Genomic DNA, 16560 nt, shown 5'->3' on the forward strand with positions numbered 1-16560 from the left:
TTTTTGTTGTTTAGGGTGAGGTCCCATGACAATGGAAATAGATAGGTAGAAATATTGGTAGGTAAATAGGTTGATAGATAGATAGACCTTTTTCTCAATATTCAATTTCTGAACACCACACCTAACACTCTATACATACATACATACATACATACATACATACACACACACACATACACACACACACACACACACACACACACACACACACATATATATATTCACACACGCACATGTATGCACCTACACATTCATATGCATGTTTATTTATATAAGCATTATATACACGTTTGCACATAAAGATTTCGGCTTATCTGAAGAAGTTGAGCCTATGCCATTATATAAATGTCAAGAGAGGAGCTCTTCACCGCCAACGCCACCAACGCCGCCACCACCACCACCACCACCACCGTCCTCATCATCAACACCCGCTAAAAACATCACTATCACCCTCATCGCGAGCCTCCACCAATTTATCATTGTCATCAAATAACAGCAACAACACATCAACATTACCTAACTCCTCCTCCTCCTCCTCCCCGCCATCACCACCATCCATCACCACCACTACCGCCTCCAACATGTTCATCAACGACCTTTCAAGTATCCTCCTCAAAAATCATTTCCACATCATCATCATCATCATCACCATAATTTCCTCCTTCAACATCATCACCGTCGCCCTCATCCTCTTCATCATCATCATCATCGTAGTCGTCGTCATCATCAACATCCTCTACCACTAGCACCATCGCCACCACCACCAGCAGAACCACTACCGCAGCCGCCACTACCAGCACCACTACTATCATCCTGTCCGTGGATAATGCCGTTAGCTATATGAGCATTTCCCTCGAACTAACGAGAGAACCTCTATAGGCTAAAATCGACTTGCAAGAAAAAGAAAGGCAGCCTAACTTCCCATAGACTACTCCCTGTTGGCTTGAGTCGATTTGAAGCTATAGTGACTTGCCCAAGATTACACTTGCCCAAGATGCCACGCAACGGGATAGAACTCGAGAACTCGTACGGCTATGCCGCATACAAAGACTTTGGATAAAAATGAAAATAAAAAGATGTCGACAGTTGACTGAAAGGGATAATCTTGGGATGCATGTATGAAGTACTATAATGGTTTCAAATTTTGGCACAGGGCCACCTATTTCGGGGGAGGGGTTAAGTCGATTACATCGACCCTAGTGCTCAAATGGTGCTTATTTTATCGACCCTAAATGGAAAAGTCGACCTCGGGAATTTTGAACTCAGAATATAAAGACAGACGAAATGGCGCTAAGCATGTTGCCCAGTGTGCTAACGGTTCTGCCAGCTCACCGCCCTAAATCCTATATTAATATATTGCAGTTTAGATTTCTTTTTATTTTATTTGATTTTCTTTTTTTTTTTTCAGTGTCCAGAGAAACGAACTGCCAAACTATTTATATACTCAACAAACGCAGCAGTTACTCTATGAAGGGATCCCTAATTTGCATACCGAAAGTGTTTTACACTATATATATATATTTATATATATATATATATATATATATATATATATATATATATATATATATATATATATATATATATATACATATATATATCTTTTTTTGTTTACACCACCTGTCCTCGTCTGTTGTTTTTTTCGTACATTCTCCCTCCTATATATATATATATATATTGGCTATTTGCTTCTCTGGGATTGGTCAAGTGATATAGATAACGCTGATGAGGCTCCAGTAAGGATCGATAATCGAATAAAATTGTTGTTTATACTTTTCAACGCGTGGAGGAACAGATCAATTGGACACGTTGTATAACTACAATGCAGGTTTATATGTACTTATGCGTTTATTTAAAATTTTACTCAACAGCAATGACGGATCTGTTGGAATAAAGAAAAATATGTCCTTAATGTTTCACGAGTCTAAATGAATTTTTGAGAAGTTTTGCAATAAATATTAACATATATCAAACATCGTGTAAGATACGTAAAGAACTTTCCAAACAATCATAAATCTATATTATCAACCAATGATTTCGCGGGGTAGGCTGACACTTTATTTTCTCATATCTAAAGCACTTCACAATATATTTTTTTTTTAGTAAATTCACTTCACGTCTCTTGACTTGTCTGTCATCTCTGATGAGTATCATCTCTTTACTTTGACACTTTGCAATAGCCATGATCTTCAGAAAGTCACATAAAAGTTGGCTGTGAAGTTGATTGTGTGTGTCAGGGTTATGTCGACCTTATCAAACTTTTGCCCATGAACTTTATTTATACTCATGGAGTAAGGAAGTCATCGTGGATATAGGGTTCTTTGTAATGTAAAGGGAACGTTAGTGTATGTGTAATAGTCATCGAAATTCAGTTTAATTCTGTAGACGAATCCTCTAGAGACAGAATGTGAATGATTGATTAATAGTTTTTTCATAGCATTAATGCAACTGCAATATCTTCAAACTTGTTCTCTTACACAGTCCATGACCGACAGATATTGCACAAAAGCATCACGATGGGAAGGCATGGGAGAAGATATAAGAGAATCTATAAACTCAGGTAGTTCTGGTCTTTTTTTTCTCTTCATTATTGCAAGAGACTGAACCAGTGTTTATATATGTTTTGGGTTCTACTGAAATTCTGTTGATAATTTCTTTACTGGAAAACATTGACATTTTTAAGATTTTTAAGAGAGAGAAAAAGATCATTCGTTGCTCATCTGTATCCTTTCGTCTGGAATTCATCGTTCACAATTTTCAGTAACTAACTTCAGTAACAAACAACATAAAGGAGGGATCTTTGGGGTTTGACGGGCAACATTTTTTTTGTAGTGTTTTTGGTACCGAAACACTTTCAAACTTCGAATATTTGTATATTTTGTGGTATAGAACAGATAAAAAATTTTGTATTCGAAGTTATTTTATGTAAAAAATTGTCGTATTTCGGTAATTTCAACCAATCACTGACGTCTATTGAGGTGAAAACAATTAATGCCGTAACGGTGTCATAGGATCTTTTCCCTTGAATAAAATTAGTCCCGTTGTTTGTCAACAACTACCCGTGTTACTCTTATTTATGACATCGTTCGTGCGTTTGTACTGGTTTTAGCTTTAGGGTTTTAGGGTTAGAGTTCGAGTTTTAGAGTTAGGGTTAGTTTTAGGATTACGGTTAGGGTTATGATTATTTTTGCCATAACCTTAACTCTAACCCTATAACTCATAACCATAACCCTAACCCTAACCCTAACCCTAACCCCAACCCTAACCCCAATCCTAACTCTAAAACCCGAACCCTAAAACCCGAACCCTAACCCTAAAACCCTAAACCCTTACTAGGGAATAATGATATAATTAAACAGGGAATAACACACTTGACACCGAACAGCAGTAATTGTATTCAGCTGAATAGACGTCAGTGATTGGTTGAAATTACAGAAATACGACAACTTTAACATGAAATAACTTGCGATGTACAAAATTTTGTTAAGAAGGTTAAGAGAAGTTGTTTTATATGACACATTCTACCAGTGTCCCAAGTTTGAAAGTGTTTCGTTAAGAAAACAAATGTTGCCCGTCAAACCCCAAAGATCCTAAAGGAGAAACATCGATGATATCAGCGGTATAATATCATTTTGAGCGCTGGAAAGTCTACCATTTACAAATTGAAAGAATTCATTTAGAAAATTTTGGTTCGTTCATCTTTGCTTTCATATTCTAAGTTAGTTGAAGTTGCTGAAAGTGATGTTACAAATGATACAGCTGGGGGAGGGGACAACGGAAAGAACTTGTCTGAAAATAACCCCCATCAGTAAGGATAACTTATCGCACAACATAGCTTCACTTACCATTATTTCTTACAAATATTTATCAGTTGCATGCATGGCATAATACAATATTACTGGCGATTCATCAATGATAGACACTTGTATTATTCTTAGGTTATTAACCCAAGTTACTATCAATGGGGTCGATATAATCGAGTTTCCCAGTAACCCCAGTTACTCCAAACCGTGATCTCGTGTTCTTAAACACGGACTGATCTTCTCGGATACGTTTTGTACATTCTAATGATGGAGGAGTATCGTTCCGAATTCAAACAAAGGCATTTACCATCATGACTTAATTTTTTAATGTGATTAAAACGAGGCTTTGCAAGGAAACATTAAATGAGACGTACACCACCCGAAAGGAGCGGTTTGCTCTTCTTTTCAAAGTTGTAAAAAACATAAGCTGCCATTGTTTCTGAGTGGCAGTGCATCAGGGACATTTAAAAACAAACCACTGAGATACGCATTGTGTAATGAAGGACATAGTGAAAACACAACTTCCTGTATTTTGGCCGTTTTAATAATACAAAAAAAAAAAGAAGAAAAAAGCCTATGTGAATGAAAGAGTTTTTGTTAACTTTCGCATGGCTAAGTACGGTGGTATTAACAACGGTTATCCAGACGGCACTGATCAGATGCTGGAGAGCCGTGATGAGTCATTCCGGACGGATGAAATAGAACTGACAGTATAATTTCAAACAATATGAGGCAGACACACCAGAGGGAGTGGAAGAATTGACTGCAGTCAGGAAATTAAAAATGTAAAATATTCAGAATGCTCTTGCCAAAATTGATATTGTGTATTTAATATACTCGGTCGCAGTGATCTTCACTGGGGACGTAGCTACGGTAACCAAAAAGTCGCCCATAATATGTTGAAGCACTAATATATTTTGCTAGAAAAACGTAAAATATTGCGCCAGATGCCAACGCTGCAGTTTTTGATGAAGAAACGGAAGGAACTCCTGAACTCGACGAATGACTACCAGGAACGTCCTATTAATATCGATTTCAAATTTTGGCACAAGGCCAGTAAGTTTGGAGAATGGGATAAGTCGATTACGACCACCCTAGTGCTCAACTGGTACTTATTTTATCGACCTCGAAAGGATAAAAGCCAAAATCGACCCCAGCGGTATTTGAACTCAGAACATAGAGATGGACGAAATGCCGCCAAAACATTTTGTCCGGCGTGCTAACGATTCTGTCAGCTCGCTGCCTTAACGTCTAATTAATATTACCCCATGGCACGAATGACATAGAAAATATCAATGAAGAGGCCGGATATAATCAAGAGGTGGCTCCCAGAATAAAACTTCAAATTTTATTTCATAGATTGGTGTACATACAAGCATAAATAAAACGTGTTTTAATATATAAAATATTTAAATATTTTTGAAAAATCAATATTAGTACAAACATACTAAAATTTAATCATTTCGGAACCATTGCGTCGTGTTTGCGGCTTACCATTTTACAATCCTGTTTTGTTGAAACTTAACCCTGTGGCCTTGCTTGTCTGAGGCTGTATGGAAGCCAATCGCGTGCGTGCTCTCTCTCTCTCTCACACACACACACACTCACACAGACACACACACATGCACAGACGCGCACACACACCGCTGTATTTATATATGTCTTCTTGTGTTTGTCGCCACACGTTTGAAAACTGGTGTCGGTTAGTTTATATATACATATATACACATGTCACCTACATTACGCAAAAATGAAAATAACACTGACGTCTCGTTTTAACAGATATATTTACCAAAATTACATAAGAATATCTTGAAATACTAAAGAGTAAATTTATTCAATAAAATCGCCATTGGTTACAACCACAGCCTCCAGACGACTTTGGAATTTCCTGCAACTCTTCTGGACGGTCTCCTTGTTTAAGTTGGCGAATGCTGCCATATTCCTTGCCTTCATTTCACCTTTGGTGTTACAAAGAGTTTTGTTGGTCTCTCGCTCAACTGCGCCCCACACATAATAATCAAGGGGGTTCCAGTCTGGGGAGTTGGATGACCAGATGTTAGAGGTGATGTGGTCGCAGAAATTGTCTGATAGCCATGACTGGGTTCTCCTGCTTGTGTAGCATGGTGCAGAGTCCTATTGCCAGACATAGGGTCTTCCAGCAGAGTCCTGTTGCTAGACATAGTGTCTCCCCTCAGGGCAGCACTACCTCCTCCGTGCATTTGATGTAGTCCTTCGTGTAGGAAAATGAATGGAGGTATAACGTCGCCATCACTAATGATCACTCCAAACACCATGATGTTGACTGGATGTTTGATTTTTATCACTCTCGGTACATGTTTTGGGGACAAGGCAAGCCAACAGTTATTCAGTGTGTTCACCATCTGATCCTGGCAGAGGTTTTTCTCGTCTGAGAAAAACCCAAGCATGTTCTGTTGGTGGCTTGGGTTAACAATTGGTCCTTTCTCATCTTGTACGAGGAATACCGAATGCTTTCATGTACTGCCTGCCTGATAGGAAGCTCAGACACTCCCATGTCCCTGGCAATGAACCTGATTGCCTTGGAGTGAGTTTTTCAAGCTGTCGTAATTTCGTAATCACCATTAGGCTCATCCAACTCTTTCCCAATCCTCTGCACTGTGCTCAGATTGATGCCCAAACACTCTGAAATGTTCGTATTGGGGCTTCCGGCACGAATACCAAGCAGTACAGCATGTCGTTTCCAAATTTTAGGCAGAGTGAATTGCGTCATGGTGCTGTTTTTCTCACAGACGGTGTCCAACTGACCCTACTCTACTGTATAGTCGACAAAATCAAAAACAAACAATGGCGACAGTTTACCCATCGCACCTTCTGTGTTAGTGTGTGTGTATGTATAAATATGTGTACGTGTGTGTGTATATATACATATGTGTGTGTGTGTGTATATATATATATATAATATATATATATATATATATATATATATATATATATATATATATATATATATATTCACACACATATGTATGTGTATTTATATATATATGTATATATATATATTATTACATACATACTACATACATACATACATACATACATACATACATACATACATACAAGTGCGTGTGCGTGTGTGTGTGTGTGTGTGTGTGTGTACATATGAGGCTGAAGAATCTAAAATCGTCAGCCTTTCAGTGCCTGAAAAAGTTTTTCTGAGATCATCTCTGAAAGGCTAAACAAAACCCTTCAGCCCTGGCGACGTAGGGAGCAGCTGGGTTTCTCTATAAAAGACTCTGCAACATCACCTTTGCAGCTGACAAACTTGGGCATCCAAGTAGACACTACTAGGATTGGTTTGATAAGAATAACAAAGAAAGTCAAAGCCTTCTTCTTCTTCTTAGACAGAGAAAGCGAGGGAGAGAGTGAGAGAGAGAGAGAGAGAGAGAGAGAGAGAGAGAGAGAGAGAGAGAGAGAGAGAGAGAGAGAGAGAGAGAGAGAGAGAGAGAGAGAGAGAGAGAGAGAGAGAGAGGCTAATTAAGTCTGTCAGTAGTGACCTCTAATTCACAGTTAAAACAGCTGATTCTCTGCATTCATGCAAAAATGACCCCCAGAAAAAATATAAACTAAGAGTCATGAAAAATAATTTATTTGAAGAAAGAGCTCACACAAAAAAAAAAAAAAAAAAAAAAAATTGATGCTAATACAATGCACGAAGAGTTTTTGAAAGAAAGCACATATCACAGCAGATGACGATACACGTATCACAGACAGAAGCAATCGGTGAAAGATGGGCTGAATACTATTAAAACGTTCTGAACAGATAACCTAATTTAAATGAGAAATTTATTATAGATAATCTGGTGCAGATTCCCATCAACACAGTTCTTGAAGTTTTCGCCTTTCTTAAAACTTGTGATGTACCGAGGCCGCCGACCTTTAATAATACACTGGTGTGGATTCAATTCCGGCTGAAATATATGTTTATGGAGGAATTTCAACCATGTTTCGTGGTCTGCTACCACAACAGCTCCTTTATAGGATCCAGTTAGCTCAAGACATCATCAGGAGGAACCACGTCCGGTTTCGGCCCCTACTCCTCTACCGTTTTGACGTGGCGCCCCCCCCCCTTTCGGAGGTGTCTTCAGCTCTGGTGTTGGGTGCATGTCTTCTTTCTTCTATTCCCTGGCCTCTTCGATGCAGCATCAACGAGTGTCAGCGTCCAACTGACTGTCTTGTCAAATTCCCCTTTTTATACCTGCTGCTAGGCTAGTGAAACGCTTATTGAAAAGCGGCTATCTTTCTTGATCCGGTCAGCAAACAGCGTTCTGCAAGAATTCAAGAATGCTTCATTCATTCATTCGCCTCTATGAGGACAAAGGAGACAGATATTCTTGTGATGGCAGTCGTAAGGGTAATTTCCTCTTGATGTACCGAGGTCGCCGACCTTTAATAATACACTGGTGTGGATTCAATTCCGGCTGAAATATATGTCTATGGTAGTGAAACGCTTATTGAAAAGCGGCTATCTTTCTTGATCCGGTCAGCAAACAGCGTTCTGCAAGAATTCAAGAATGCTTCATTCATTCATTCATTCGCCTCTATGAGGACAAAGGAGACAAATATTCTTGTGATGGCAGTCGTAAGGGTAATTTTCTCTTGCCAGTTAATGGAACGAATACCCCTGAATTGTCTCATTCACCATCTCAGCACTAAAAATTTCCAGTCAGTAGGCTAATGTGGTGTTTGCTGTGCAAGCATAACTACTGCTATTATCTTTTCGATATAAGAAATCCAGGAGAGTAGAAGCAGGTTGTGTGTATAAGCTTCGTTGATCCCACAAAGGCTTTTACGGTCGTTTGTGGAGATACCTTTCTATCATCAACTAATATTTGTCGTATGGCGCGACAGTTTCACGACGACGAGCTGGTGAGTGTTAAGAGCAAAGGAGACATATCTGTATGCTTTTCTTTTACAAATGAGGTGAAACATAGTCGTATCTTAGCACCTGCCTTTTTGAGTATCATGTTTGTAGTCAAGTTCAGATCACGTCCATATGGAATTGATATTAGGTACAGAGATGATGGCAAGTTGTTTAATCTCCGCAGATTGCAAGGAAAAAACTAAAGTTAGATATTTAAGTAACTGTGAAATGTTGTTTGCATATGATTATGGACTGCCTACGCATGGTGCGTCTAGCATACAGACATCTGTCAATCAGTTCTCAAAAGTGTGCAATAACTTTGGCCTCACTACTAAGACTACAAAAGTAGAAGTACTGCATCATTCTGTCCCAGGACATTCGAACTGTGTACCTCCTGAAATGGAAGTTAAGTGGGACTGAACTGAATAAAATGTAGAGAATTTTGAATATCTTGGAAGTGCACTATCCTCAAATACTTGCATTGATGCAGAAATGTAGACACGTATTAGCAAAGCCTGTAGGGCTTTTTGGAAAACTGCGGCACAGTGTAGAGAGTCTAGGAATTGGCATATATATCAAAATCAAAGTTTACAATGCTGTCATCCTTCTAACCCTTTTCTATGGCATGGAAAATCACATAGTGAACCAGTTCCTTGCCAAATCTTGCAGTGAACCACATGTTTTGCCTGAGGAAGATGCTAAGCATAAAGTACTAGGATAAAATTCCTAATACAGAGATTCTCAGGTGCACCAAATTATCCTGGTTTGCTAAGCTCCAGCAAACGCAACTGTTATCAAAATGCCTAAACATGTTATCAAAATGCCTGGCTGTAAACTGGTGAAGGCAATCTTCTACTCTGTAAATGAAGGGAATATTGTTGGTGCAGCACGTAAAAGCTTCTGAGAGACAAATCTACGTAAAAGGAAGCTAACACCAGGGTGTTTGAATATTTACGAATCTCCATAGCAAAGGTCAAAAGGAAAGTTCGTCAATTACACCCCAACAATCTTGAACATCAGTGTGTGGTCTGTGAGAAATACTTCTCAATTAGAAATGGCCTTCTCGGTCACAGCAGAACACACAAACGAGCAATCCCTTTCTGCTTTCTTCCTCCCAACACATCTATCTATCTATCTATCTATCTATCTATCTATCTATCTATCTATCTATCTATCTATCTCTTTATTTATTTATTTATTTATTTATTATTTGCAGCTGCTTGGTCATTGACAAACTGATGGCCGAACCATCATACATGTCTGTCTGTTTGTATGTATGTATGCATGAATTTATGTTTTCTTTTTCTCGTTTAGAGTTCATTTTGACCGGCCACCTGCTTGGTAGCAAGGTTGTGTAGGAAGCATCTTGTTTTGTTCACCATCCTTTAAATCGTAAAGTCATGCCGAGTCTTATTGTCCCATACATCATTTATAGCGTTTGAATTATATAGAATTATTTATGTGTTATATTGTGCGTATGTACATACAAGTACACATAAATTCACAAACATGCATACATACATGCATTCAAGCACATACACAAACAAGCACGCACATGTACATTGAGGGCGGACCTGGTGATTGAAAGCAAAATAAAATATAAAAAGACAAACAAATATTAAATAGATATAAAACAAAATATTTTCAGAAAAATGGTTCAAAGTTCGGTTAGATTTGACGATAAGGTAACAGATAATTTAATAAAACAGCTATCAACTTCAGTTTCGTCCTCGATGAGGCCATGGAGACGGCTGCATGCATGGATCAGTTGGATCTCGTTCATATTAGTTTCAAATTTTGGCATAAGGCCAGCAATTTCGGTGTAGGGGGTAAGTCGATTACATGGACCCCAGTGTTCAACTGAAAGGATGAAAGGCAAAGTCGACTTCGGCAGAATTTGAACTTAGAACGTAAAGACGAACGAAATACCGCAAAGTATTTTGTCCGGCAAGCTAACGATTCTGTCAGTTCGCCGCCTTACTGGATCTTGTTCATATTGTCCATCATGGTCTACGATGACAGTTTTCAAAGAGTCCTTGGTGTAGTAAAACCACTGGTTGGTCTCCTTGGCAACGCCTGGGGATTTCAAATCTGGAGAGTTAGGAGGCCATTTGTTAGGAGAGAATATGACCACGAAAGTACTTGGTTTGTCACTTCTGGGTCATGAGGGCCATACGTGAAGAGAGTAGGGCCTTGTTGGTATGCGTAGTACCTTCTCTGAGCCACTCCTTGATCAAGAATCTGACTACAGTGTTCAGTACCTTGATGTAGGCGGTGGCCTTAGCCCTGAAGGCCTGTGAGAAGTGAAGCGGCATAACATGGCTTTCGTCACTCACAACACTCAGGACCATACAAACGACAGAAATTTGGTTCGCATTAATGTGGGTACCCCCAGAGGATACGTGTAGAGCCACCCGCCATTTCTTCTGTTCATTTTACGAACATGAAGTGGCCACTTCTCATCCCGTTAGACTTGTAACTAATGTTCTCATGCACCACATGTTTGATAGTGGTCACCTTGAGCTGCACAGTGACCCTTATTGACCCACTGGTGTTGTTGATAATGCTTTGGACATGCTTGACGAACTCGGCTATCTTGACGACCCCTGATAGCTGAGAATGTTTCTTTTGGCCACATATGACACGTCCTCGCTAGTGTCGACCAACTCTTTCCTGACTCTGAACACGAAACATCTTGCCATGTTCAGGAAGCTGGCGACCTCCAAGTCACTGTGGTTAGCGGGCAGAGCCACGAGCACAGTATTACTTTTCTTTTCCTGCATCATACTAACCATCTGTTATGTTAAAACTGTTGTTACATCCGAAAGAGTAAATGAAACAACAAAAATTTGGTGCATGCTGTGTAACATTACATTAGGTCATCTTCCATTTATGGCTATCTAAAGTTGGAACAATTACAGTTCAGTGCTCTCCACTCCATGGGAGAGTGCTAAACTCTAATATGATCCCATAAGAAAAAAACTTACAGAATGGTCACAAATGGAACGCTTTTAGAAAAGAAGGGCATTCAGAACCCCCCACCACCACAAAAAAACACACCGCAGGAGTGTGGTAAGTAGCTTGCTTACCAACCACATGGTTCCAGGTTCAGTCCCACTGCGTGGCACCTTGGGCAGGTGTCTTCTACTATAGCCTCGGGCCAACCAAAGCCTTGTGAGTGGATTTGGTAGACGGAAACTGAAAGAAGCCCGTTGTATATATGTAAATGTATATATATATATGTGTGTGTGTGTCTGTCTTTGTCCCCCCCCCCCCAATATCGCTTGACAACCGATGCTGGTGTGTTTACGTCCCCGTAACTTAGCCATTCGGCAAAAGAGACCTATAGAATAAGTACTAGGCTTACAAAGAATAGGTCCTGGGATCGATTTGATCGACTAAAGGCAGTGCTCCAGCATGGCCGCATCAAATGACTGAAACAAGTAAAAGAGTAAAAGACAGTAAAAGAGTAAAGAGTGTATCGTGTGATATCTAAAACATTCATCGTTGTGAAATAGCAGCTACTTGTTTCAAACCGAAAATTTTATAAAGTTTTAAAACCATAAATGAAGTTTCATCAACATAATCATAACCTTAACCCCCAACCCTAACTCTGAACCCTAAACCTATACCTAAACCCAAACCTTAAAACCCTAACTCTAAACCCATACTCTAACCCTAAACCAACTTTCTAATCTTGAAGCCAACTCTAAACCTTAAATCCTAACACTAACTCTAAGCTCAAACCTTAAACCCGTGTCTTTATTTCATCGTAGCATTTTCTTTTCAGTAATAATGCTGTTTTTTGTCTGCACAAAGAATTCAACCAATATATTTTCCATTTTGAAAATGTTTTGTTTCGGAACATTTCAGTATATCCGTTGTATGTATGTATGTATGTATGTATGTATGTATGTATGTATGTATGTATTTATGTATGTATGTATGTATGTATGTGTGTATGTATGTATGTATGTATGTATGTATGTATGTATGTATGTATAAGTGTGTGTATTTGTGCGTGTATTTGTGTATATAACTGTGCGTTTATGTGTGTGTGTATATATATGTATAATTACAGTTAACCACGCAAATACATTTGTGTATATATATCTGTGTGTGTGTGTATATATATATATTTACATATATATGTGTATGTGTGTGTGTATGTGTTTACATATACAGAAACACATTAACACACACATATATATTATTGCCGTTGCCGGCTGCAAAAGCTGAGTTATTCAGAAAACCTTCCGGAAGCGTGTTATCGGGTTACCCATCTCATTCACTCACATATGATGTCCCCCACCCGGCACCAAGCACACACACATACACACACACACACAACAACAACACATACTCACCTACGACACTCTCTCACCCTTACAACATACGCTTACATATATATATACACACCCATAACTATAAGTATCCATAGACACACTAATACTTAGACTTCTCCAGCGGAATCATAAACCTAAAACACACAGAAGAGAGAGAAAGAGAGAGAGGGGGAGAGAGAGAGAGGCTCATTACTGTCACCACTTCTCTTTCGTCGCCTACATTACCATCCCACCTCGACATGAGTGGCACGTTCTGCATACTAATTACAAAATACGGGAAGGTCTTGCATACAATATATATAATGAATTAGAAAACTTCGTTTAACGGAGATTATCCAAGCGATTAGTCGACAAAATCTTCCTCAAGAACCCGCTACTGTATTTATACTTAAACCACAGTTCGCGTTTATGCCACCCTCTCCAAACTATCAACTCCCCCCCCCCACACAACTACATACCCCTTTTCGAATAATTCCCCCTTCTCTCCACATTACTTTCTAACCATTTTTTGACACTACCCTCTTCCCCGCACGCACACACACACACACACACGCACACGCACACACACACACGCACACGCACACGCACACACACACGCACGCACGCACACAAGGCTACCCGCCCCAGCTTGCCTTCCCCTCCTTTACCCCTAAAAAAACGCTGTATTTTTCAACAGAGGGTAGAGCTGGGAGCATGTCGGGTCCCTCCCAGCCCCCTTCGTTTATATCCACTTCCTACTCAAGAGTCCCCTTTCCCTCTCATTCTCCCTCAGCAATCGCTGTAGTACATCATACATATGGACCCCTTAGTCACCTTGCCTGCTAACATACACTCCCTCACCGCCCCAACTTCATTATGTCTTCCGCTACCACCATTTAGGTTCCCCTTGTTTTACCCTCGTCTTCTCCTCCTTTCCCTGGTTCTTTTTTGATTTTTCTCCTCTTCTACTTCAACTCTCTCTCTCTCTCACTTTCTCGCTTCCTCTCTACTAATTCTCACCCCCTACCTACCAACCGGTCTGTAACTTCCTATATAACTTATTGTCAAACCTTGTTTCTAGTTTATTTGTAGTATTAGTAGTAGTAGCAAAAGCCACGTGGAAAACTAAGCTTAAAAAAATACTAATATAAACGTCTATCGACAGGTTATTTTGACAACTTTGGTTATATATATTTATCTATATACATATACACACATATATCCCTACGAAGGTGAGTCCGGCCTTTTGGTTTTATTGTTGATATCAAGCATCGTATTCACTATTATGAAATTCAATTAATATAAAACTATACGTTTTCTTTCCTAAATATTCTTGTTCTTTAGGTCAATATATACACACACACATATATATTTGTTACTTATGTGTAACTTACTTCCATCGTGTATTTTGACAATTGTAAATGGGATGCTAGCGAGCAACCCTTTTTTCATTTTCTGTTTGCAGTTTGCTTTGTTACGTTTGTTATTGTCACTGCTATTGTTTTGTTTATGATAATCGCTGTTGCTCTCTTCTTGCTATTGTTACCAATGTTGTTATTCTTACATATATATAAAAATTTAAAACTGTTTGAGATATTTGAGCATTGAACGAACAAAATTCATAATTTGTTTTCTTTTATCTCAGTTCCTTACGTAAATCCTGTTGAAAGTGTTTGTGTGTGGGGAATCTACTTTATTTCTTCGTGATCGATAAGAGAAGTTACCCATGACATAAAACGGTTGATTCAAGTGAATATATACCTCCACATTGTAATTCAATATTAATTATTAATTAGTATTGTATTAAAAAAAATATGAAAAAGGAAAGAGTTAATCATATTTAAAAATGTAATACATTGTTAATGTAATCTTATCATAATTGATAATTATAGTCAGAATTAAAATTAATTTAGTTGCAGAACAAATGAAACTTGTAGGAAGTTTGACTACTTTCTCAAGAACCTTAGGGACATAAGTGAAGAAAGCTGCATTGTTCTCACAACGAATCGAAAACAAATAACGGATTATTTATTAGTCTGGCAGGGAGTTTGCCACCCTCTACGGGCACAGTCACCTATTTGAACCGACCCCATCAGTCAGTACACGTCTGCCTTGTTTAATCACAAAGCCTGCCAAAATTGTAGGGAAGGGGAATCAGACTGCGTGACGGTCATGCCTTTCTCAATGTCATTAGTAAGTCATGGGAAAGCGACTCGACTTCCGCAGGGAATCGAAACCTCAGCTCCGAAGGCGCTTACCTCTTCCTCTGATCTTGTACAAAACCACTTCTTTTTTGTTTAGCTCTAGATAAACGCTAATGGAGCATACACTTACGTTTAAATGCTTTCCAATCGTGACCTTCCGGTAAAAACAAAACAAAACAGTGAAATGTACCTAAGACTACATTATCCCGTGTCCTTTTTTAAAGATGGTAGGAAGTTTGGCTGTTGTTTCTAGCGCATGGAGTGATTAGGTAGAAGCTTCCTTTGTTGACTCTCACAAAACAGGTTCTGAAGGAAGGAGTAAAATGGTGTAATGGACCTCAGTACATTACTGCTATCAATATTATCAAACGCCTTTGTGTAGATTTCACGAGAGTTGACAAATGAGGGGTTAAACATCCACATTTAGGGTAATTTAACCTCACAGTTGCTTAATGGAAACAACAGGGACTTCAGCAACGGGATCTAAAGTGAAAACATTGAAGTGCGCACGTGCGAGTGTGTGAGTATGTGTGCGTGTATATGTGTGTGTATGTATGTGTGTCTATGTGCATATATATGTTTCTGTATATACTGCGTGTGTATACGCGTATGTGTGTGTGCGCGCGTTTTTGTGCATGCTGCGAGCACGTACGTCTGCGTGCGTATATGTATGTATGCATGCGTGTGTTTGTATGTATTTATGTGTATGTGAGTGTAAATGTGTGCGCGTGAGTATATACATGTATGTATATGTTTGTGTATGTATATATATATATATATGTATATATATATATATATATATATATATATATATATATATATATATATATATATATATATATATATATATATATATATATGTATACACGCAAATTATATATATATATGCAGGATGCAAGATTCCTATATATATATGTATGTATGTGTGTGTGTGTGTGTGTTTATAGCAAGTACATCATCAAATGTATGTTTTTATTTTTCACGTGAGTTTTTTTTTTGACAAACGTGTAGAGAGAGCCTGATATATTAACGTAGTTGTTTAACTTTGAAGTCGACTCCGATCGAGCAAGACGTATGATCTAAAGCATTCCAACCGTGACCATCAGGTTTTTTTCTTGGGGGAATTCTTGTCATAGTGTAAATCTCAGAACTATGTGATCCTGTTAAGTCCTCTCTTAGTTGTTAAGACGGTACGTTGTGATCGGAGGAAAACTTGGCTACTATTTCTAGCAGGTCGACCGACCACACAGTCTCCATTATTAACTTGTATGATGTTGACAGGGTGATCGAGTGATGTGTGTGTGTGCGTGTGTGTTCAGTAGTAT

At 38.8% G+C, this 16560-nt stretch overlaps 1 protein-coding gene across 1 annotated transcript in view; it reads left to right on the forward strand.

Annotated features, from left to right (window-relative positions):
* Positions 1–14110: 14110 nt before the first annotated feature.
* The window catches only part of LOC106870290 (paladin), a 137693-nt gene continuing 135243 nt past the window's right edge, over positions 14111–16560 (forward strand). The window contains exon 1 of the mRNA XM_014916313.3: positions 14111–14263. The gene's annotated coding sequence lies outside the window, so the exon portion shown is untranslated. The remainder of the gene's footprint in view (positions 14264–16560) is intronic.

Source organism: Octopus bimaculoides, chromosome 1 (genome assembly GCF_046866305.1).
Source record: "Octopus bimaculoides isolate indiv1 chromosome 1, ASM4686630v1, whole genome shotgun sequence".
In the NCBI taxonomy this organism is placed as follows: domain Eukaryota; kingdom Metazoa; phylum Mollusca; class Cephalopoda; order Octopoda; family Octopodidae; genus Octopus; species Octopus bimaculoides.